Raw genomic sequence first — 24,668 nt, 5'->3', positions numbered from 1 at the left:
TGGATCAATGGATACTAGATACTGGATGCTTCAGGCACATGACTGGAGATGGACTGAAATTCATTAAACTGAAACTCAAGAACTAGGGTCTGTTGCGTTTGGTAACAACGGAACCCTTAAGGTAATCGGAATAGGTAATATCCAATTAAATTTTGATTTTTATATTCGAAAAGTGTTATTGGTTGAACAATTTAGTTTCAATTTACTTAGTCTTAGCTAGTTATGTGACTCAGGATACTTAGTCACTTTTTCAAAAACTAAATGCATAATTAAGAATATTAATAATCTTGAAATCACACTTAAGAAAATTAGGAAAAAGAACATTTATACAATAGACCTACCTACCTCTTCACAAGAGTGTCTATTGACACAACAAGAGGAAACCGAGTTGTGGCACAGGAGACTGGGTCATACTCATACTAGACTCATTTCAAAAATGAGTCAAAATGGTTTAGTTAGAGGACTGCCTAAATTAAAATTTATTGAAAATTCAACTTGTGATGCTTGTCAACAAGGTAAACAAAGCAAGTCAAACCATAAGTTATCCAACCTAAACAGAACAACTTCTATACTTGAGCTCCTTCACCTAAACTTGTTTGATTCACACGGAGCCAAGTCACTAAGCAAAAACCAATATTGCTTGGTAATAATCGATGACTACTCAAGATTTACATGGGTAAAATTCATAAAAACTAAAGATGAAACCTTTGAAGTTTTTAAAATCTTTTGCAAATTAATAAAAAATGAAAAAGACACCCAAATAAAAAGAATTAGAAGTGACCATGGGGAAGAATTTGAAAATCATAAATTTATTGAATTTTATGAAATTAATGGTTATAAAAACGAATATTCATGCCCTAAGACCCCCAACAAAATGGTCTAGTGGAACGAAAAAAATAGAGCCCTACAAGAAGCCGCTAGGACCATGTTGAATGAATACAAACTATCTAACCAATTCTAGGCTAAAGCAATTAATACAGCCTGTTATATACAAAATAGAATTTTAATTAATAAATATCAGAATAACACCTTATGAAATATACTATAATAGAATTCCCAATTTAAATTATTTAATGGTATTTGGATGTAAAGTTTTCATTCTAAATACTAAATACCACTTAGGAAAATTTACATCAAAAGCCACCCCAAGAATATTTCTAGGATATTCAACAACCAGTAGGGCATATAGAGTTTATAACAAAAATACCCTTAAAGTTGAAGAAACTATAAATGTAATTTTTGATGAAGAAAATAACCTACCTAATGTTGCAAATGAAAAATATCAATTTAGAAAATATTAACTCAAGAAACTTAGAAGACGATGAAGAAATTTCACTTGAACCTAGTGAATTACCAGAACCAATTATTGACCCAATTATAAGACCAACTAGAACAAGTACCAATCACCCATCTGACCAAATTTTGGGTGACTCAACTCTAGGGGTCAGAACTAGGTCATCTTATAGAAACTTAAGTCAAATAGCCCTAATTTCCAAAATTGAACCCAAAACTATAGATGAAGCCCTACTAGATCCAGACTAAACGCTAGCAATGCAAGAGGAGTTAACTCAATTTAAAAGAAACCAAGTCTGGGAATTAGTACATAACCCATTAACAAAACTATAATTGATACTAAATGGGTTTTTAGAAACAAATTAAATGATTAGGGTGAAATAGTTAGAAATAAAACAAGACTAGTAGCTATAGGGTTCAACCAAGTAGAAGGCTTAGACTATGATGAGACCTATGCCCCTGTAGCCAGACTTGAATCCATTAAGATGTTGCTGGCCTATACAACACATAAAGGATTCAAGCTATATCAAATGGATGTAAAATCCACTTTCTTAAATGGATTGATCAAAGAAGAAGTATAAGTAAGTCAACCCCTAAGATTTGAGGATGTAAAACATCCAAATTATGCTTTTAGACTAAAAAAGGCCCTATATGGGCTAAAACAAGCACCTAGGGTTTGGTATGAACATTTGTTTAATTATCTAATATCAAAAGGGTTCAACCAAGGTCAAATAGATCCAACCCTTTTTATAAAAATCTTAGAAAAGACATTTTTATAGTCCAAATTTACGTAGACGATATAATTTTTGGATCAACCAACTCCAAATTTTTAAAAGAATTTACCAAATTAATGGAAATGAATTTGAAATGAGTATGGTAGATGAACTTAACTTTTTCTTATGTTTACAAATTAAACAAACCAAAGATAGAATTTACATTTATCAAACTAAATATGCTAAGGAATTAGTTAGGAAATTTGGAATAGAAAACTCAAAAAATATTAATACACCAATGGCTACCAATATTAAAATTGACTCAGACTTAGAAGGTAAACCAGTAGACTTGAAATACTATCAAAGTGCGATAGGAAGTCTACTGTACCTAACTACGAGCCGACCAAACATTCTTTTCGCAGTAGGTATGTGTGCAAGATACCAATCTTTTGAAAAGAATCTCACTTAACCTTTGTCAAAAGAATACTTAGGTATATTAAGGGAACTTTAAATGTATGACTCTGGTATCCTAGGTCTATCACCTTTGACCTAATTGGCTTTTCTGACTCAGACTATGTCGGGTGAAAGTTAGATAGAAAGAACACAAGTGGCAGCTGTCAATTTCTAGGTCAATGCCTAATAAGTTGGTCAAGCAGAAATAACATTGTGTTGCTTTATCTGCCACTAAAGCTGAATACTAGCCCTAGGAGAATGTGCATCTCAATTATTATGGATGATGCATACCCTAAAAGACTATCAACTAGAATATCATAATACTAAAATTTCAATTGATAATATAAGTTCAATCAATCTAACCAAGAACCCAATTCACCACTCAAGGACTAAACATATAGAAGTAAATACCATTTTGTAAGTGATCACGTAGCTAAGGGTGATATTGTACTTAACTATGTTGAGTCAAAATCAAACCTGGCTGACATATTCACAAAGCCCTTACCTAAACTTGAGTTCAATGCACTTAGAAGACAAATAGGAATGTGCTTAGTAGAATAGGTCATACTTCTTATTACTATCAGTTTGTTTTTTTAAATCTAGGAAAAATGGTTTTCAAAATTCCAAATTTTGTTAGTTATTTCAAAAATCTGGTTTAGCCTAGGAATTTACCCTCTAGATATCATGTACCCCTATGTTTCAACCAGAGCATCCCACAAGCACACTAGGTCTAACTTACTTGTATTTGAAAACACTTAGAATGGTGTGAGATGCATAGGGTACTACCTGGACTTCAGTATGCTTATGTCTGTGCATCGACATAAGTCTGGGTAATAAACACCAAAAAATACATTAATCAAGTTAAGTAATCTTGTCCTAGTCAAATCTAACTGGATCACTAACTTAATTTGACTAACCAAGTAAAAACTGTTGCCCTCTAGGTAAACAACTAGTAGCTAATGGTTAGAAATTTAGATAATGAGGCTAAGTATTTGTGTTACTCATGCTTGGACTATAGGACTTTTTGAAAAAATTTTGAGGCCTTAGCTAAAATTATTTAAATCAAGTAGTCTTAAAATTTAAGCTAAATTTAAATCAACCTCTTGATACCCTAACAGAGTTCGTTTTATAAATTTTTTAAAACATTTTATCAAATATTTTTCTTCTAAAAAGTCTTATTTGAAATACTTAAAAGCTTTATCATCTATTTTTACCATCTTTTTAGCTAAGTTACCTTTCAAGTCAACACTCTCCCTTAGCTAAATTTATTTCTGAGATTTTGATTTCACTTGAAATCTTCCTTATAAAGTTAAGTGTCTTTCAAAAGTTTTTCAAATTTAACTAAGTACTTGTCAAAAAGCTTTTAAATTTAACTAAGTATTTTTCAAAAAACTTTCAAATTGAGCTAAGTATCCTTTAAAAAGTTTTTCAAATATAACTAAGTTTTCATATTTTTCTAAACCCAAAATTAGCTAAGTTACCTTTCAAGTCAATTTTCTCTTAGCTAAGTCTTACAAGAAAATTTATTCTAAAAAGTTAAGTGTTTATCAAAGTAAATATAAGCTAAGGTCTATACTCAACTTTTCTTTACCTTCTTGTTTATTTTGATTTATGGGAAACAGGGAGGGTATAAGCAAATTCAAAGAAAAAATTTGAAAAATTAAAGAAAATTCAAGGGGAATTTTATTAAGGGGGAGTTTTTTTTTTGTAAGCCTCTATTAAGGGGCATCTTCTTACCAAATTCATTCTTGTGCATGCACTGTTATCTTCATAGCTTTTTCTTTCTTGTGTCTTTTTTGCTTAACTTTGAATTTCAGTTGCCATAATCAAAAAGGGGGAGATTGTTGATGCGGAAAGTATCCGACGATCGATCCCATGTTTTGATAATGGCAAAGGGATTCAAAGTTAAAGTTATTTGTTATTTGATATGTTGAATGAGTTTATAGGAAAGTCCTAACTGCGGTTAGGCAAGTGAAAAACCCTAAGGGGTGGTAACCTTAGGTCCTAGGGGGTGGTAACCCTAGGTGGAGGAAAACACTTAGGGGCAACAACCTTAGGTCCTAGGGGGTGGTAACCCTAGGTGGTGGAAATCCTAAGGGGGGTAACCTTAGGTTCTAGGGGGGGGGTAACCCTAGGTTGTAAAATATTCAAGGGGGTGGTAACCCTAGGTCCTAGGGGGTGGTAACCCTAGGCGAAAAGTCCAATCAGTCTGGAGGACGGGACTGGCATCAGGTATGCTCTCCTGAGTGGAGTAGGTGAGGACGCGTTCCCTAGAAAAGGGAACAGTAGGCATCGGTTTGACCTAGGGTTTTCGGTCGAAAATTCGAAGTCAAAATCGGACAATCCGTGACTGTCAAACTTTCATATTATTATGTTTATTGTGTGTGCTAACTTTATTTTACAGGATATGTGGTTGGTGTGTGGACTAACATATTTTGCAGGGACAAAGGAGCAAGATTAGCCTCGGATGAATAGTACCCGAGGCACCCTCATAGAGCTTGAGGCGCCTCGGGTGCAAAGGAGTAGAGTTTGCATGCAGAGGAGCTGGAGGCACCCTCATGGTGACTTGAGGTACCTTGGACAGGCTTAAAGGAACCCTCAAGGATCATGGAGGCGCCTTCAACAGGATAAGCAAAGAAGAAATCAGCGCTCATCCACGCGGCTGACTCGGCAACTTGAAGGCACCCTCAGCAGGCTATATAAGGGGTCTCGACCAACAACCTTGTATCATCAATTCTCAAGTGTTCTTACTCCTGTGTGCTGCTAACAAGGCGACCCAGAAGTGCTGTTACAAGTCCCCGACGACCCGGAGATTCAATTTCTTAATTCAGTTGTCGGTATTGTTTAATTTTTTAGCTGTACTTATTTCATAATTACACTCTTTCATGATATTATAGTGATTGGCCAAAGTAAATGATCAACGAGCGTGGACCTTGGAGTAGGAGTCACCCAAGGTTCCGAACCAAGTAAAACACTTGGGTCTTTCTATGTGTGCATTTTGTTTTATTTTCCTGCGTTACTTGCCAAGTTTTTCGATTATGAAAAGTGAAAGCCACGAGCGCTTCCCCCCCCGCGCTCCTCTAGCACTTCTCAATCCAACACAAGGTCAAAAATCTAAATAGGTCAAAGAAAAAACTACCCATCTCTAACTGTAGCAAACCTTTGATGTCTTCAATTTAGATAGTATGTCTCGAACTCAAATCTACATGTAGAGGAGGAAGAATATCTAAAGATCTATAATCAATTAATCATCCCCTTAATTAATTAATCTTTAGATAATTTAATCAATCTATTAATTGTAGGATCGATGACATGCTAGAGAGGGGGGGGAGATGTGACTAGCACTCGTTGCTTTTTCACTCATTTTGGAAAACACAAAGTAAACGCAGTGGAATAAGGAATGAAAAGACAAGCAATGCTGACAACTTTCTTTTACTTCATTCAGAGCTTGTGATAACTTCTACTCCAAGGCCCGCGATTGTTGATCTCTTTCGGTGGGTAATCACTAATAGCTTGAATAATGATTACAAGTTTGAAGTACAACAGTAATATAATAAAGTTACTAACAATACAAAGATGAAGAAATAGGATCGTCGATTGTCAGAGCAGCTGAGCGTTGTTGAGTCATTTCGAAGTAGCACGCAGCTTAGAAGATCGTTCTGAATTCTATTGTCAGTGTTGTGTTTGAAGTTGCTGGTAGACCCTTCTTTTATAGCCGAGGCAGACCTGATCTAGATCCATTGATCTCGGGATCAATCTTTGACTCGACTATGATCAGTCAACCGATCAAGTGTTCGGTTGACCGAACCCTCTGAACTTGCCTAGATTCACGTCCACATGCTTCTGCCATATGGATAAGTCTTTGTTTAGTTGACCAATCTCATCGTTTAGTCGACTGATCCCATTGACCTCACTGGCCTATCTAATCTGATCCACCCAGCCCAACCACGTCGATGCCTATCCATCGATCGGTTGACTGAACCCTAGGTGTAGGATTGAAAAGCGCTAGGGGGTGAATAGAACTCTTGTCTAATTCGTTTGTTTTAAAACAATCGAGTAAAAATACAGTAGAATAATGAAAAGATAGAGACAAGAGAAAGCACATCAAAATTTACTTGGTTGGGAGCCTGTGACGACTCCTACTCCAAGGCCCACACGTGAGAGTACTTTCGATGGACAATTACTAATTAATCAAAGGTTACAACAAGATTTACAGTTGAAGTACAAGTAACTTTGAAATACAATAATATTGATAGGTTGGAGAGTTGAATCCTTAGCACAATCATCGTTGGGGCAGCTTTCGAGCATCAAGGAGCCATTTTCTGAGTATCTTGAAGAAGCGGAACTTGTTCAGAATGCTGTTGTGAAGTTGTTGGTCGAAACCTTCTTTTATAGGTTATTCCGGGTGCCTGGAACCACTCCAGGCACCTGGACCACGTGGTTCTACCAACCGATGCGCGCCACATTATCTTGTAGATAATTTTTGGGTTCTGGGTGCACAGACCGACTCCAGGCGCCTGGACCAGCTGTTATTTTCTGCAAAATAAAGTTAGTCTAGGGAAAAACAATATATATGTTGGATCAAAAGTGCTAGAGGAGGGGGGTGAATAGCGCTCATTGGTTTCACATTCGTTTCGTAAAACACACCGAATACGCAGCAGAATAATAAAGAAAAACAAACAGTAACACAGTTTCTTTCACTTGGTTCGGAGCCTGTCTCAACCCTTACTCCAATGTCCACACGTGAGAGTGTTTTCGATGGGCAATCAATATAAGCTTGAGAATCTTTACAAACAAGTAAATACATGTATTTAACTTCAAAATACCGAAAAATACAAAGATGGTGGAAGTAGTCGTCGATTGTCAGAACAACAAAGTGTAGTTGATGCATTCAAAGTAGCACACAAGAGAACAAGTTGTTCTGTTTTAGGTTTTTTCGAAGTGCTGCCCGAGGCTTCTTTTATAGCCTCTTTAGATCTGATCCGGATCCTCAAAACTTGGGATTAGATTTGACCCAAAGCAGATTAGTCGACCGATCCCCATGTTTGGTCGACCGATTAGATGATCTCCTCCTCATCCGATCTGATCACCCTGACATCGATCAAGTCAACTCTTATCCTCAGTTTGGCCAGCCGATCCCTCGATCGAACCTAATCTGTAATTTGGAAATATGATCTTGTTGTAATGGGGTTCGGCCGACCGATCTGGCCATTTGTCGACCAATCAAGGATAGGTCTGATCCTGCAGAATTGTTAGTTTTCTACAAAATAGAGTTAGACAAATAGCAAATAATATCTAACAAATAAGTTGACATCCTTTGGACTGTCCGATTCTGACTTCAGATTTCCTTCAAAAATCCTAGGTCTAACCGACGCCTACTGTTCCTTCACCGGGGAACATTTCCTCACTTACTCCACTCAGGAGAGTTTACCTATTACCAGTTTGATTTTCCAGATCGACTGAACTTTTGCTCAGTGCCCTAGTCTCCAGAACTTTCTGTTGGGTGTTCGCTATACGACCCGTCCAGTCTTTTCACCTGGTCTGCGATCACCAAGACTTTCCACCTAGAGTCCCCGACTCTAGGGTTTTTGTCCAAAGCCCTCGACTCGCCAAGACTTTTTGCCTAGGGTTACCTCCCCCTGAGACCTAAGGTTACCGCCCTTTAGTGTTTTCCACCTGCCTAACCGTAACTAGGACTTTTACCTAAGTATACTTAGGACTTTCCTGTAAACTCATTCAAACACGTTAGACCACAAACAACCTTAACTTTGAACCCTGTGCAATTATCAAAACTCAGATTCGATCGTTGGATGCTTTCCGCATTAACAATCTCCCCCTTTTTGATTATGACAACAAAATTTAAAATTAAGTAAAAAATATGAAATCTGAAAGTAGTATAAATGCATACAAGCATAAAATCAAGGTTTAAGTACAATCAAGTGAAAAAACATAGTTTGTATAAGTGAAAAAACAAAACAAGTTTGTCATAAGTGAAAACACATGTTTGTATCTCCCCCTTAATCACTTATTTACTTAGCTTTCACTTTCCTCTCCTCCTTTGCCATATATCAAAAATATTACATAAAAAATAGAAAAAAAATTGAAAGATAGGAAATATTTAATTCCCCCTGCAAGGTAGTTCTTAAATATAGTTTTGCAAGAAGAAGCAAAAAAATTTGAAAGAGACTTTAACTTAGGTACGTACAAGCTTTAAAAGAAGTTGATTAAAATCTTAGCTTTAAAAGTACTCAATTTAAATAAAAGTTATGATAAAAGTGTTAGCTTAGTCAAGTATTTAGTAAAAAACCTTTGATAAACATTAAGCTTAAAAATTAATTTTAACTCAACATTAAGCCTAATCATAATTCAAAAATTGATATTGATTCAATATTAAGCTTAAAAATAATTTTAATTTTGAATAAACCCCAAGTTTAAAAATAATTTAATTATATTACCAAGTTTACAAATGACTAAGTTTTTAAAAAAAACAAATAAAGTACTTTTAAAAACATGAACTTGGCTTAATTTGAAATCTTTCTTTTACTCCCCCTTGATTAATGCCAATCAATTTTTGTAAAAAAATTTTAAAGTCCTAGAGTTCAAGCATGAGTAACAAAATATCTACTTTCAAACAAATGTCTAACCTTCAGTTACTAGCTGATTTTACCAAGAGGTAGTAGTGTAATACCCACTAAGCTTGTAAGATAAATATATGAATATGGGATTTTTGCCTTAGAAAAATAATAAGAAGTGAGTTGAAGCAAAAAGAAATAAAATGAAATAAAAAGAAGAGGAAGTCAAGGATTGAACCTTGAACCTCTTATATGATAATTCATAGAATTAACTAGTAGAAACCAATTGGGATAGAGAGAAGATATTGATAGCAAGGAAAGGGAATGCATGATAAAGATAGGAGTAAAGATCTAAGAAGAGAAAGCAAGAAAAGAACAAGAGAAAGGCAACTTGCCTTCCTCCCTTTCTCTCCCTCTTCCTCTTTGATTTTGCCGAAAACTTAAAGAGGGATTAAGGGGATTCATTCCCCCTTATTTTATCATGAATGATGAGAATAAATAGAAAATAAAATAAGTGTAAGAAAAATAGAAAATGGGTTAAGGGAGAAGGAAAGCAAAAATCAATTTTGCGACTTCTTCCCCCTTAACATAAAAGGGAGCAAGAAAAGAGAAAACTATTTTTCTCTCATTTTCTCTCATTCATCCTCTCCCTCACCGAGAACACCACAGTCCCCTCTCCTCCATCTTCGGCCCCAAAGCCAAGTTTTTCCCTAAGAAAGCCTAAGATACAAGGAGGACTTAGCAAAGGAATCAAAGGAAAAGGAACTAGAAGAAGAGGCTACTTCTTCTTCACCATACCTTTGATCCACAAGCGAAAAGGATGTAAGCTTCCCCTCACCTGTGGTACAAGGCTTTTATGTGATTTTTGGATTCTATAAGGATTAGAAAACCTAGAAAAGAATTTAAGAAAATTCGGCTAAAGAAAGGGTTTTCAAATCTAGGATGGTTTAAACAAGTCTTTATTTCATGATATTCTTTCTATGCTATGTAGGAAGGATTTTCTTCATGTTTTTATATTTGAAAGATGCTTGATCAGAGGAGTACCTAACCCTAGAATTTCGGCCAAAAATATGTTAAGGAGGTTAGGGAAAAATATTGTTTAACTAAACTAGTACAAAATTTCTCCCATGAACTACTAAGGGTTTTTATTGGTTTTCTTGCTTGAAAGTTACTTAGAACTAAAGAAATCCATTTATATGTTTCGGCCAAGAAAAGGGCTTAGGGTTAGGAAGACCTTTAAATTTAAATAACCATGTTTGTATGATAGAATATAGAGTTCTCTTAAAGAATTGCATGTTGTACATTGCTAGAAATTCATGAACTCTTATTTTAGATTTTCGGCCATGATAAGATGGATAGTTTAGAAAAACTTGAACAGAATTCTAATATGCTCAAGACCTCTGTGATATTATGATATGAAAGTTGTTTAATGCTCTTATGTTTAAATTGAGTATAGAAAATTAGTTACATGATATATGACATGTAAGATCACAAGGGTCCTAGATTGTTTATGAACCAACTTTGTATATGATGTTCTTAGTAATTTTTGCCATGAAACTTACTTAGGTTTTCCATGCTTTAGGCCACTTAAAACCTAGTTTAGAGATTGGTAGGTTTCGGCCATAAGGAAAAATAAAAGAAAAAGGGAAAGAAACCTAGGAAGCCTAAGACACAATTCACATGTATGTTTAATATGCTTGTCTTTATATACATACTATGAAACTTGTATAATTTCTCATGCTTTTAGGCTATTTGAAGCAAGTTTATATTCTGTGAGTTTCAGCCAAGTAGGGTTTAAAAGACCTAGAGGCCTTAGAAATGAAACCAAATGTGTTAAAAGTGCTTCTTATGAAAATATGATAATGTGTTGATTGTGTCACATATTTGTATAATTTTTCCATGACCTAAATGGATCATTGTGTGTTTCAGCCATGAAGGGATAAATGCCCTAGAAACCCTAGAACAAAAATTAAATATGCTTATGTCACTCTACATGAAATATGATAAGTAGAAAACCAAAGTTCTCATACTATATGTTGTTTAGTGACCTAAATGAGGCTAGGGTAAGTTTCGGCCATACCTATTGTATGATGTCTTGTTATGAATTTATACATGATGTTAGTTCAAGTTCACATGCTTGTATGTTTGTTTTTAGCCCTAATGAACACTTGTTAAAAGTTTGACTAGGGCATATGTTAAGGGCTTGAAGGACTTAGGAACTAGCTCAATATGCTACTATGCTATTTGGAAAAAAAAATGCTATAAATATGGTTTAAGGTTTCCATGCTTTCATGACATTTGGGACCTTGTTTATATACTGATAGGGTTTGGCCACATGAGTTTAAGGACTTGGAGAACTTAGAAACCAAGTTAATCATGCTTATAATGCTTCCTATGAAATTTATGTGATGATGATTTAGGTTTCACATTCTTGGAGGTTGTTCTTGTAGGACCGTTAGATTCGATAGAGGGGGGGGTGAATATCGATTCAAAAATATTGAGTATAAACGCAGCGGAAAAGTAAAATAGACAGAATGGTTTTACTTCGTTCGGAGCCTGTGACGACTCCTACTCGAAGGCCCGTGGTCCTTGACCACTTTCGTTGGGCAATCACTAGCAATTCGAAATGATGATTACAAAAGAACCGTACAGAGAATGCTAATGAAAACTGACAACAAATACCAACAAAAAGGAAAAAGAGCGGAGCGAAGTGTCGGAGCTTTGTTGGCGTCACACTGAACGTCGAGCAGCAAGACCAGCAGTAGAAGAGTTCTCTGTAACGACCCGCCTTCTACTGACTAGGCTGTAAGTTGAATCGCTACAATACTGCTGTACTGACTGTGCGGAAAACTGAGCTAATTTAAAATTTGCTAAACTAATTACTGTGAAGTCTTAACTTGACGTTCTAAGAGTACCTAAGTGTTGTACACATGCTAGGAGAGACAATCTATGCCTCTTGGATGTCCTGCTAGCTGTAATCAGACATTTCAACCGATCCGTGAGTCGATTGAGCCATCGGAACGATTCACAGATCGTTCCAGCTGATACTGGCATGGAGGCACCCTCTGGATCGATCGGAAGACCGACCAGTGAGCCTCCGTGCTTCTGCTGCGTTCTGTACGCAACTGGATCGGTCTACCGACCGATCCAGATGCACCCTGATCAGTCAAGGAGACCGATCGGTGACCATCTTTCGCGACCCATTAATTCTGTACACCGCTGGACGTAGCTGGATCGGTCTACCGACCGATCCACGAGTACCCTGATCGGTTGGTAGACCGATCAGTGCACTTCCTATGTTTCTGTTCGCATCTGGATCGGTCGGCTGACCGATCCATAACCCTTGTCAACTCTCTGTTCGTGCCTGGGTCGGTAAGCTGACCGATCCAGTGGCACCAACCCATTTCTGATCGGTCGGCTGACCGATCAGGGTTTCTGATTTCGAACCTGACATTCTGAATTCAGAAACTGGGTCATGCCAACTCCACATATAAACTATCTAATGCCTAATAAAATTCTAACCACTTGCAGTTAACATTCCAACATGGTTACTGACATTTTAAAACATTCTTTCATAGTTCAATGCGTTCCAAATCTAAATTGCATGAAAATGAAAATATCAAAACTAATAAGCTGAAAGTGCTGAACGTAAATGCTAACGAGTTCTAATGCATAAATAAAGCTTGTTAGATCCCTGAGATCTTTCATTCCAGTTCCACACACACATCCTCATCTGCATTGACCTCCAGCCTCCACTGCTTGTCCATTTTCCTTTTTCCTGTATTTGCAGTATAAGGAAAATAGTATCTGTAAGCTTAAAGCTTAGTAAGAAACCATCTACCTCACTAAAACATGCAACGATGCGATTATGTTTTTAAATCATGCTGTTTGAAACATACTAAATATGCAAGCATGGTATCATACAAAGCATAAACTGGAACTGAAACATAGCATAGCATATAACTGAACATGAAACTGAACTAATCATGCATATCTCTAAATCTGTACGTGAACTCAACTCATGTAAACTGAACCTGAACTGAACTGAAAGCTAAATTAGTGTTCTCATCACTGGTTTCAAATTTGAAAACTATACATATAATAGATGAAAATACTAAACATGCTGCTGGGGCCCTGGCATCTGTACTTACTGTGCGCGCATCCCTACGAGACCCGGGATTGCAAGTTCCGAATCCAGCAGGGTTACTAGGTTATCTGAACCTAGGGACGACTGTGGGAGTCCAGCCCATGGATATCTGATCCAAATACAGTGCCAACTGAATAAAAGTAAAATACTGAATACTGTTTTATTTTACTTTGCTGTTCTAGGTTATCTGAACCTAGAGCTAGGTTATCTGAACCTAGAGGCTACTGTGGGAGCCCACCCAATGGATATCTGATCCATATAGCTGTAATAACTGATAATAAACTGAGTAAAATGTTTCTAATACGTTTTACATGCTGTTAGGATGCCTACTGGTGCATCCTTCTGAACTAGGCATTCTACCGAATGCTTGGTGTGCACTTAGAACACACCCTATAACTGAAAACTGTAAAACTACTAAACTAACGCCAAAACTAACAAGCGAGAGCAATTATACTGCAGGTGAGGGGTTTCTTACCTCGTGTGCAAAGATTCTTACAAATCTAAGCGTTAGGTTTCCGAAGACGAAGACCTTCTCGACGAGCTGCTTGCGTCTATGCGTTCCTCTCGCGGAGGGGAACGTCCTTGTATCGAAGATCTTGCCGGAAGGTGCTCTCGTGACCCTTAGGGAAGGAACCCTAGGTTCCTTTTTGCTTGTGCTTGGGGGCGCCGAGAGAAGAGAGGAACCGAGAGGAAGAGAGGCGTGAGGGCTTCGGTGGAGAGGGATTTTGCCGAACCAAACTTCTCAAATAAACCAAACTCTCTTTAAGTTTTTAATTTATATTAAATGGTTTAATGAACCCAACTCTAATATAAATATATTTGGTTCTCCTTTCTTTCAGCACGGCCCTGCTGGGTACACCGGTTACTAAACTTATCCGTAAACCATAGGTCTCGGGTTCGATTCCCGCCTAAGCTATTTTACGGTTCCAATTATTTTTGCTACTTCCGCTACTCGGAAAATTCCGGAAAAATATCTAAAAATTCTAGAAAAATCATAGAATAATTCTAAAATAAATTCGGGAATTTTTCGGGCTCTACAATCCCCCATACCTTATAAAAAGTTCATCCCCAAACTTAAAATAATTCTGGGTACTTCTGTCTCATGCTGGCCTCTGTCTCCCAAGTCGCCTCTGCTGCTGTGTGATTTTGCCAGCTGACTTTGACTAATGGTACTTCCTTGTTCCGTAATTTCTTTACTACTCGGTCTATTATCTGAATAGGCCGACTGTCATAGCTGAGATCATCACGGACCTGTACCAACTGGGGCTCAATCACCTGGGTGGCGTCCGGAATATGCTTCTTCAGCATGGAGACATGAAATACGTTGTGGACAGCTGACATCTCCTGAGGTAGCTCTAGCTCATATGCTACCTTGCCCACTCTCTTCGTGATAAGGTATGGTCCCACATATCTGGGAGCTAGCTTGCCCTTTTTCCCAAAACGCATGACTCCCTTCATGGGAGCTACTCTGAGGAAAACTGTATCCCCAACTGAAAACTCTAGGGGTCTGCGTCGTGTATCAGCATAGCTCTTCTGACGGCTCTGTGCTGTCTCTATCCTCTGGCGAATCTGCTGTATGGCTGCTGTGGTATATGCTACTAGATCTGTCTGAAGCTCTAGTTCCTTTTGTTCACCACTCTCATACCAGCAGATTGGTGATCTGCACCTCCGCCCATAGAGTGCCTCATAAGGTGTCATGCCGATAGTGGCCTGATAACTGTTGTTGTATGGAAATTCTGCTAGACTCAGATATTTGCACCAACTTCCTTAAAATCTAGGCACAAGCCCGAGCATATCTTCAGTACACGATTTACTCGCTCTCGACCATCATGCGTGGATGGAAGGTCAGAATTTTAACCGGGTGCCCATAGTGACTGTACACACTTCCAGTGATATAAATCTGCTGTCTCTGTCCGATATAATGGTTCGTGGGACTCCATGCACTGACAATCTCCTTGAGATACAATCGAGCTAGCTGCTCCATAGAATAGGATATTCGATAGCTAAGAAGTGGGCTGATTTAGTTAACTTGTCAACTATTACCCAGATAGCATCAAAACCTCGTGGCTCTGGGTAATCCCACTATGAAGTCCATAGAGATATCCTCCCACTTCCATTCGGAATCTGGATCTTGCGAACTCCTCTGTCGCCGATGTTACGCCTTAACCCTCGGCAGGTTAGACGGATCTTGGCGTGTCTGGCGATATCTCGCTCATCGTGCCACCAAAATCGTTTCTTGATCTCGATACATTTTGGTGGAACCGGATGCATCGCATAGGAGTCTGTGGGCCTCATCTAGAATCTTTCCGTAGTTCCTCCCGATCCGGAACACAAAGTGCCGCCACAAGACACTACCCCACCGCGGACACTCGAACTCTCCACTTTCCGATTCTCGCTAACCCTTGCTTGATTTTCTGGATTTCGGATGCTGTCTGGATATCATCAAGCAAGGTAGATGCTAAGGACATAGTGGAAAGCCGCCCGACTATAAGCTCGAGACTAAAAGTGTAATCTCCTTCCTTAGGGGTGGTGACATAGCTGCTAAAGATAATAAGGTAGCACTGGACTTCCTGCTGAGTGCGTCTGCTACCTTATTAGCTTTCCCTGGATGGTAGAGGATATCTATGTCATAATCCTTGACCAGCTCTAACCATCTGCGCTGTCGCATATTCAGATCCTTCTGAGTAAAGAAATACTTCAGACTTTGTATACACTCTGCACTGAGCTCCGTACAAATAATGTCTCCAAATCTTGAGAGCGAACACCACTGCTGCAAGCTCAAGGTCGTGAGTAGGATAGTTCCTCTCATAATCCTTGAGTTGTCTGGAGGCATAGGCGATCACCTTGCCCTGCTGCATCAGTACTGCTCCTAATCCCAATTTAGAGGCATCACTGTAGATGTCGAAGCTGTCTGTGTTTTCTGGTATGGCTAAAATAGGAGCACTGGTCAATCTCCGTTTTAGTTCACTGAAGCTGTTCTCGCAGTCCTCTGTCCACTGAAATTTCTTGTTCTTCCTGGTGAGAGCTGTCAGTGGGGAGGCTATCCTGGAGAAGTCCTCTACGAATTTCCTGTAGTAGCCTGCTAATCCCAGAAAACTTCTGATTTCACTGGCGTTCCTGGGTCTCTTCCAGTTACTTACTGCTTCTATTTTGCTGGGATCTACCATAACGTCATCTTTGGAGTTGATGTGACCGAGAAAGGCTACCTGGTCTAGCCAGAATTCACATTTCATGAATTTGGCGTACAGCTGGTTCTGCTGAAGGATATACAAAACTGTCTTCAGATGCTCTGCATGGTCCTCCTGAGTGCCTGAATAGATAAGAATGTCATCGATGAACATGATGACAAACTTGTCTAAGTATTCTCTGAATACTCTGTTCATGAGGTCCATGAAAGTAGCTGGAGCATTTGTCACGCCGAAAGGCATGACTACGAACTCATAATGTCCGTATCTGGTCCTGAAAGCTATTTTAGGTATATTACCTTCCTTGACTCTAACCTGGTGATATCCTGATCTGAGGTCAATTTTAGAGAACACTGTGGCTCCCTTTAGCTGGTCAAACAGGTCATCTATCCTAGGGAGAGGGTACCTGATTTTAATTGTGACCTGGTTCAAGGCACGGTAGTCTATGCATAGGCGCATGCTTCCATCCTTCTTCTTCACGAACAACACAGGTGCTCCCCATGGTGAGTGACTAGGGCGTATGAAACCCTTGTCAAGAAGCTCCTGCAATTGCTCCTGAAGTTCCTTCAATTCAGCTGGAGCCATGCGGTACGGTGCCTTGGAAATTGGATTTGTGCCGGGAATGAGCTCTATCTCAAATTCAATCTCCCTGTCTGGTGCTAAGCCTGGTAACTCTTCAGGGAAGACTGCTGGGTAGTCACAAACGACTCGAACCTCTGATAGCTGTTGGTTCTTGTCCTGGCTGGTGTTGACTACATTTGCTAAAAATCCCATGCATCCTGAATCCATTAGCTGCTGTGCTTTCAGTGCTGAGAGAAACTTCCTGGCTTTTCTCTTTGGTTTTCCTATGTACTCAAACTGTACTCCTTCTTCAGGTTGGAATATGACCTTTTATTTACGGCACTCTATAGAAGAGCCGTATCTGATCAGAAAATCCATCCCAAAGATGACATCGTAGTCAGTCATTTCTAGCACTATCAGATCACCAAAAAGTTCTCTGTCTGCTAAAATGACTGGCACTGCTCTGAGCCAGTGTGTAGATGCCATAATGTCTCCTGAGGGTAGTGTTGTCAGAAACTGACTATTGAGTACCTCTAGAGGTGTTGCTAATTTTTCGGCAAACGCCCTGGATACATAAGAGTGGGTTGCCCCAGTATCGAATAAGACAGTTGCATTATGCTGTAAAATACTGATCTGACCTGTGACAACTGTCGAGGCATTTGCTACGTCCTCTCCGGTCAGTGAGAAAATCCTGGCATTCGTGGTAGCTATGGGGGCTTCTAATCGCCCTGACCGATCTGTGGACCATCTAAGGCAGATACATCCGGTGTAGCTGCGGTGGTTGAGCTCCATACTGTATCGGCTGAGGCCGAGGAAGACTGTTCTTGTTCGGTAGCCTTTCCTGTCCACATTCAAAACAACCCCGCGTACCCTTGCGGCAAACTCTGGATGATGTTTCCACAAGTAGCACACTTGGGATGTCTGGAATGTTTTCGGTGGTCCTCCTTTTGGGTCCTTTGCTTGCTTCGTTTCCCTTCGGTTGGAGCTATGTCCTGTTGTTTCTTGAGTACAGCCCGCTTGCCCTTGGGCTCTGTGAAAACTGCCTGCTGGGTGATCTTGTCTTGATAGTGCTCGGTGATCGAGCACTACTCACTAGCTCCTCGTGGTTTGTGGCCTATGAACGCCATCCGGCCACATTCATTGCGATCTCGGTCCGAGCATCTTGACATCAACCGCATGCCGTTCCTTCTCGAAATGACTAGTTACGGACACGAGACGGGCCAACTGTTGAATTTCTTCACGCCTCACAGGCGATAGGTTGCCACGAAACTCTGTAAACTCGCATAGTGTCGGTTCGTGACTTGCATGTGAAAGAATTCCTCGAAGAATTCTTTCTCGAGGTTGGCCCATGTCATCGTTGACTGGCCACTGATTTAATCCGCTCCCACCACATACGTGCGTCTTAAGCAGAATGAGGCACACTTCACCTTTTCGTGCTCTGGCCAGTCTAGAAGCTCCATCGTGCTTTCCAGTGTTTTAAACCATGCCTGAGCATTCCATGGTTCGCTGGTGCCTGAGAAGTTCTCGGGCTTAATTCTCTGCCACTGGATAAGGTAAGCTTCTCTCTTAGTCCTTGCTACTGGGGCTACTGGGACTGGTACTGCAGGCTGAGCTGGTACTACCTCTGTGATTACTGGAGTCGTGAGATTTGGTACTGGAGTTACTGGGGGAGTAGTCTGCTGGTTAGCCTTTAAGGAGGCTATCTCCTGCTGCTGTTCAGCTAACTGCTGCTGTAGCTGAGCCACTAGTGCTGTAAGGTCTGAGGGAGGCACTGAACTGCCTGCCTCATGCTGGGGCTCAGCCGCTGATGCTTTCTTAGCTGGACGTCCTCGTACCATTTTCTAAATAGCATAGAACACATATATATAACTAGGCTATCATGTCATAGCTAACTACTGGTAACATGTCAAATACTATTACTGTAAACATGAATTAATTAACTACCAACATGAGAGCAAACATGAAAGCACATATAACTGATATGAAAGCTGAAAACAAAACTGAGTGAGAGATGTTCTTACTTGGAAGCTGTAGGCACAATGCTGATGTGTGTGTAGGAAGTATGGAACACTGCTCTGATACCACTCTGTAACGACCCGCCTTCTACTGACTAGGCTGTAAGGCGAATCGCTACAATACTGCTGTACTGACTGTGCGGAAAACTGAGCTAATTTAAAATTTGCTAAACTAATTACTGTGAAGTCTTAACTTGACGTTCTAAGAGTACCTAAGTGTTGTACACATGCTAGGAGAGACAATCTATGCCTCTTGGATGTCCTGCTAGCTGTAATCAGACATTTCAACCGATCCGTGAGTCGATTGAGCCATCGGAATGATTCACAGATCGTTCCAGCTGATACTGGCACGGAGGCACCCTCTGGATCGGTCGGAAGACCGATCAGTGAGCCTCCGTGCTTCTGCTGCGTTCTGTACGCAACTGGATCGGTCTACCGACCGATCCAGATGGTCCCTGATCGGTCAAGGAGACCGATCGGTGACCATCTTTCGCGACCCAGCAATTCTGTACGCCGCTGGACGTAGCTGGATCGGTCTACCGACCGATCCAGGAGTACCCTGATCGGTCGGTAGACCGATCAGTGCACTTCCTATGTTTCTGTTCGCATCTGGATCGGTCGGCTGACCGATCCATAACCCTTGTCAACTCTCTGTTCGTGCCTGGGTCGGTCGGCTGACCGATCCAGTGGCACCAACCCATTTCTGATCGGTCGGCTGACCGATCAGGGTTTCTGATTTCGAACCTGACATTCTGAATTCAGAAACTGGGTCATGCCAACTCCACATATAAACTATCTAATGCCTAATAAAAATTCTAACCACTTGCAGTTAACATTCCAACATGGTTACTGACATTTTAAAACATTCTTTCATAGTTCAATGCGTTCCAAATCTAAATTGCATGAAAATGAAAATATCAAAACTAATAAGCTGAAAGTGCTGAACGTAAATGCTAACGAGTTCTAATGCATAAATAAAGCTTGTTAGATCCCTGAGATCTTTCATTCCAGTTCCACACACACATCCTCATCTGCATTGACCTCCAGCCTCCACTGCTTGTCCATTTTCCTTTTTCCTGTATCTGCAGTATAAGGAAAATAGTATCTGTAAGCTTAAAGCTTAGTAAGAAACCATCTACCTCACTAAAACATGCAACGATGCGATTATGTTTTTAAATCATGCTGTTTGAAACATACTGAATATGCAAGCATGGTATGGCATGGTATCATACAAAGCATAAACTGGAACTGAAACATAGCATAGCATATAACTGAACATGAAACTGAACTAATCATGCATATCTCTAAATCTGTACGTGAACTCAACTCATGTAAACTGAACCTGAACTGAACTGAAAGCTAAATTAGTGTTCTCATCACTGGTTTCAAATTTGAAAACTATACATATAATAGATGAAAATACTAAACATGCTGCTGGGGCCCTGGCATCTGTACTTACTGTGCGCGCATCCCTACGAGACCCGGGATTGCAAGTTCCGAATCCAGCAGGGTTACTAGGTTATCTGAACCTAGGGACGACTGTGGGAGTCCAGCCCATGGATATTTGATCCAAATACAGTGCCAACTGAATAAAAGTAAAATACTTAATACTGTTTTATTTTACTTTGCTGTTCTAGGTTATCTGAACCTAGAGCTAGGTTATCTGAACCTAGAGGCTACTGTGGGAGCCCACCCAATGGATATCTGATCCATATAGCTATAATAACTGATAATAAACTGAGTAAAATGTTTCTAATACGTTTTACATGCTGTTAGGACGCCTACTGGTGCATCCTTCTGAACTAGGCATTCTACCGAATGCTTGGTGTGCACTTAGAGCACACCCTATAACTGAAAACTGTAAAACTACTAAACTAACGCCAAAACTAACAAGCGAGAGCAATTATACTGCAGGTGAGGGGTTTCTTACCTCATGTGCAAAGATTCTTACAAATCTAAGCGTTAGGTTTCCGAAGACGAAGACCTTCTCGACGAGCTGCTTGCGTCTACGCGTTCCTCTCGCGGAGGGGAACGTCCTTGTATCGAAGATCTTGCCGGAAGGTTCTCTCGTGACCCTTAGGGAAGGAACCCTAGGTTCCTTTTTGCTTGTGCTTGGGGGCACCGAGAGAAGAGAGGAACCGAGAGGAAGAGAGGCGTGAGGGCTTCGGTGGAGAGGGATTTTTCCGAACCAAACTTCTCAAATAAACCAAACCCTCTTTAAGTTTTTAATTTATATTAAATGGTTTAATGAACCCAACTCTAATATAAATATATTTGGTTCTCCTTTCTTTCAGCACGGCCCTGCTGGGTACACCGGTTACTAAACTTATCCGTAAACCATAGGTCTCGGGTTCGATTCCCGCCTAAGCTATTTTACGGTTCCAATTATTTTTGCTACTTCCGCTACTCGGAAAATTCCGGAAAAATATCTAAAAATTCCAGAAAAATCATAGAATAATTCTAAAATAAATTCCGGAATTTTTCGGGCTCTACATTCTCAGCTTGATTGATTTTTATGAAGCTCCTTCCTGGGGCTTCTTTTATATGCTGTTCCGGGCGCCTGGATTCCTTCCGGGCGCCTGGAATGTGACGTAGCTGCACAAACCATGATGCTCCATGTGGCGACGACTCAGCTGGATAGAATTCGCCTTCCGGGCGCCCGGATCCCTTCCGAGCGCCCGGACCTCCGGGCGCCCGGATCCCCTCCGGGCGCCCGGACCACCTTGTTCCAGAAAGCTCCCTTTTCCTGCAAAACAAAGTTAGTCCGAGGCAAATGTATATCCTGTAAAACAGATTGTCAGCACAGTTAAAGTTCAACACATAATTAAAAATAGTATGACTTAGATTCCGTCTTTCCGAGACCGGAATCTAGTCACGATCTCGACTTAGACATCCGAAATGGATCTAAGCCGAATCGACGCCTAATGTCCCCTTCCCGGGAACGCGTCCTCACAGTCACTCCCCTCCAGTGACTTACCTTACTCACCTGCCAGACGTCTGGTCAGCCCGTCGACCCGTCTGGACTTCTCGCCAAGCATCCGGTCAGCCCGTCGACCCGCTTGGACTTCTCGCCAAGCGTCCGGTCAGCCCGTCGACCCGCTTGGACTTCTCGCCAGCTATCCAGTCAGCTCGTCGACCTAGCTGGACTTCGTGCCAGACATCCGGTCAGCCCGTCGACCTGTCTGGACTTTTCCTGCACACTTGATCAAAGTGTCAGCCAACAACAAAACTAACTTAACCTATTTGTCATTTATCAAAACCTGGGTTAGACCGTTAGTGCTACCCGCACCAACAATCTCCCCCTTTTTGATGGAATGACAACCTGGTTAAGTTAGTGAAAAACATATGCAAGAAACAACATGCATTTATGTGGTTTTAAAGTTAGTTTGTATTTTTTTAATTTGATTTAGTTAACTTAACCACCTAACCCTCCCCCTTTGGCATTCATCAAAAATAAGAAAGGGTAAACAATCATAGTGAAGGGTGAACCAAACTTAGATATGTTTCAAAAGATAAGAGTACAATTTTTAACACCAAGTTTAAAAAAATAGTCAAGTTGACTCGGGGGAGACAAGTTGAATTTTGAAAAGTATAAATTTAAAGTTAATCAAGTTTAACTTTTCAAGCGTGTAGAAATTTTCAAAACAGGTTTTTCAAATTTATTTTTTATGTTTAAGTAGTATTTATTTTTCAAAAAGGTAAATTTTCAACTTCGATTTTTCAAAACAAAGCAAAAATTAAACAAGTAAGAATAATTTTTCAAGAAGTAAAATTTTTGCCAAAATAAATTTTTAAGGCTAATTTGATAAAGGTTAAATTTGGAAATAGTTGACTTTTCATATCAGGTTTGAAAATTGGGTGCGATTAAACTTTCACATTTTTCAAATACTTAGTTAAATTTAACTTTTTGTAAATCAAAGTTCAAACATAGGTTAGGTTTTAAAAGGCATTTTTCAAACACACAAAATTTGAATTAATTCTCCCCCTGAACTTGATACTTAACTTTAACCAGCTGTCTAACCAATTAGGTACTAACCAACTATGAGAAGATAGTAGCTTTCACTTGGTTAGTCAGATTAAGGTGATTGTAAACAGTCAGTGTATGACTTGACTGATGATCTTAATCTAATTACTGTCTGATTTGTATTTAACGTCCAGACTTATGCTGATGCACTGAAATAAGCATCTTAAGTCCAGACAGTTGGCCTATGCATCTCACCCCTTTCTATGTTTGTCAAACACAAGCAAGGTAAACCTAAGGTGTTGGTGAGATGCTCAAAAGCTAGACCTATGGGTACATGCTTTCTAAGGATTCAAAACTAGTCTAAGGCCAAAACTGTTTTTGAAAGTCAAAAAATGGAAGGTTTTGAAAACAGACAAATTTGACTTATAAGTTGAAAGAGTGATTTTTGAAAACAATTTTGAAATTTTTAAATTCCTAGGCGACCGAGATAGAACATAATCAATGTAGGTCTGAAATATACTAGATAAATCCAAAATATTTTACAAGTAGTGTAGCTACAGAAGTAGGTCATAACTAAAGCTACTGAGATGATGAGGGGGGTGGTCTAGATCCCAAGGATCGAAGAAGTGCCATCAGCTCAGTGTGTCGTGTGTCCCCGGTAGCTCGTAACTCGGCAACCTCTCGTCGTATGTCTCGATGAAAATCAGAGTTCTCCTGCTGGAGACTCGCCATAGCTCTCTCTAGTCCGGTCATACAGTCGGCTAGAGTGCGGGGAGCGTGTCGTGGTGCTCGAGCTGGGGGCGGTGGTGGAGCCGGTGCGGCTTCCTCTGGAAATAGTGTGAGCATGAACTCGTCCACCTGTGCGTCTGGATCTGGCTGGTGCTGTGCCCCCCACCACCAAAACATAGTCCCGTCATCCCTATCTATCTGGACACCGGCTAGGGAGAAGTTCCGAGCCACTATAACATCGAACTCGGTCATATGGGCAATGTCTCCTCTAGTGACATCAATGTGCAATGAGGACATATAGGCTGTCAGAATGTGACAAAATGGCATGTGGACTCGTTTATCAGTGACGAATCCAGCCGAGTAAATAATGGTGGAGAAGATATGTAGGCTGATGTCAATATCTAACCTATGACTCAGGGCATAGAGTAAGAACGAATGAAATGGGCGCATCACAGCGATGTCCCGAGTAGTCAGTGGTAAAATGCAAAGGACTAACACCCTATAAAGAGCGTAGTCCTGTACTCGAAGGTCTACCGACCTAAACTGTGTCACAGTGGGATCTCGCTCTCCTCCAAAAAAATATGGATAAATCGTATCGAGAGTAATATGTGAGTAGGGATCTCTGAATGGTAGATCCCTTGCAGGATAGCACAAAAATGAACAAGTAGATGGACGTAACTCTAAGAACTCTCGGATAGTAGTAGGGGAAAATATGATATCAGTGCCTGCTGCCCTAGTGGTATAGGTGAGATCGTCTACTTTCTCTAGGTTATTGAAAAATTCAGCACACAGACTTATGTTTATTGGACTGGTACATTCGACAAGGTTCTTTAAGTTATAGTGGTCTATAACCTCTAAAACGGAGGGACATGACACTAGAAAGAAAGATCTATCTATGCAGGCAGTCCTAATGGCCTTATAGATAGTTGACTCAAACTTAATCCTAAGTTCATCTGTGGGGAACCTAGGGTCTGTGCTAGCATTGGAGGGTCCAGCACCAGTATTTGTTCGTTTCCTACTGTATATATATAATAAA

This window comes from Zingiber officinale, chromosome 1A, assembly GCF_018446385.1.
Source record: "Zingiber officinale cultivar Zhangliang chromosome 1A, Zo_v1.1, whole genome shotgun sequence".
NCBI lineage: Eukaryota > Viridiplantae > Streptophyta > Magnoliopsida > Zingiberales > Zingiberaceae > Zingiber > Zingiber officinale.
Note: the sequence above shows the minus strand (reverse complement) of the source record.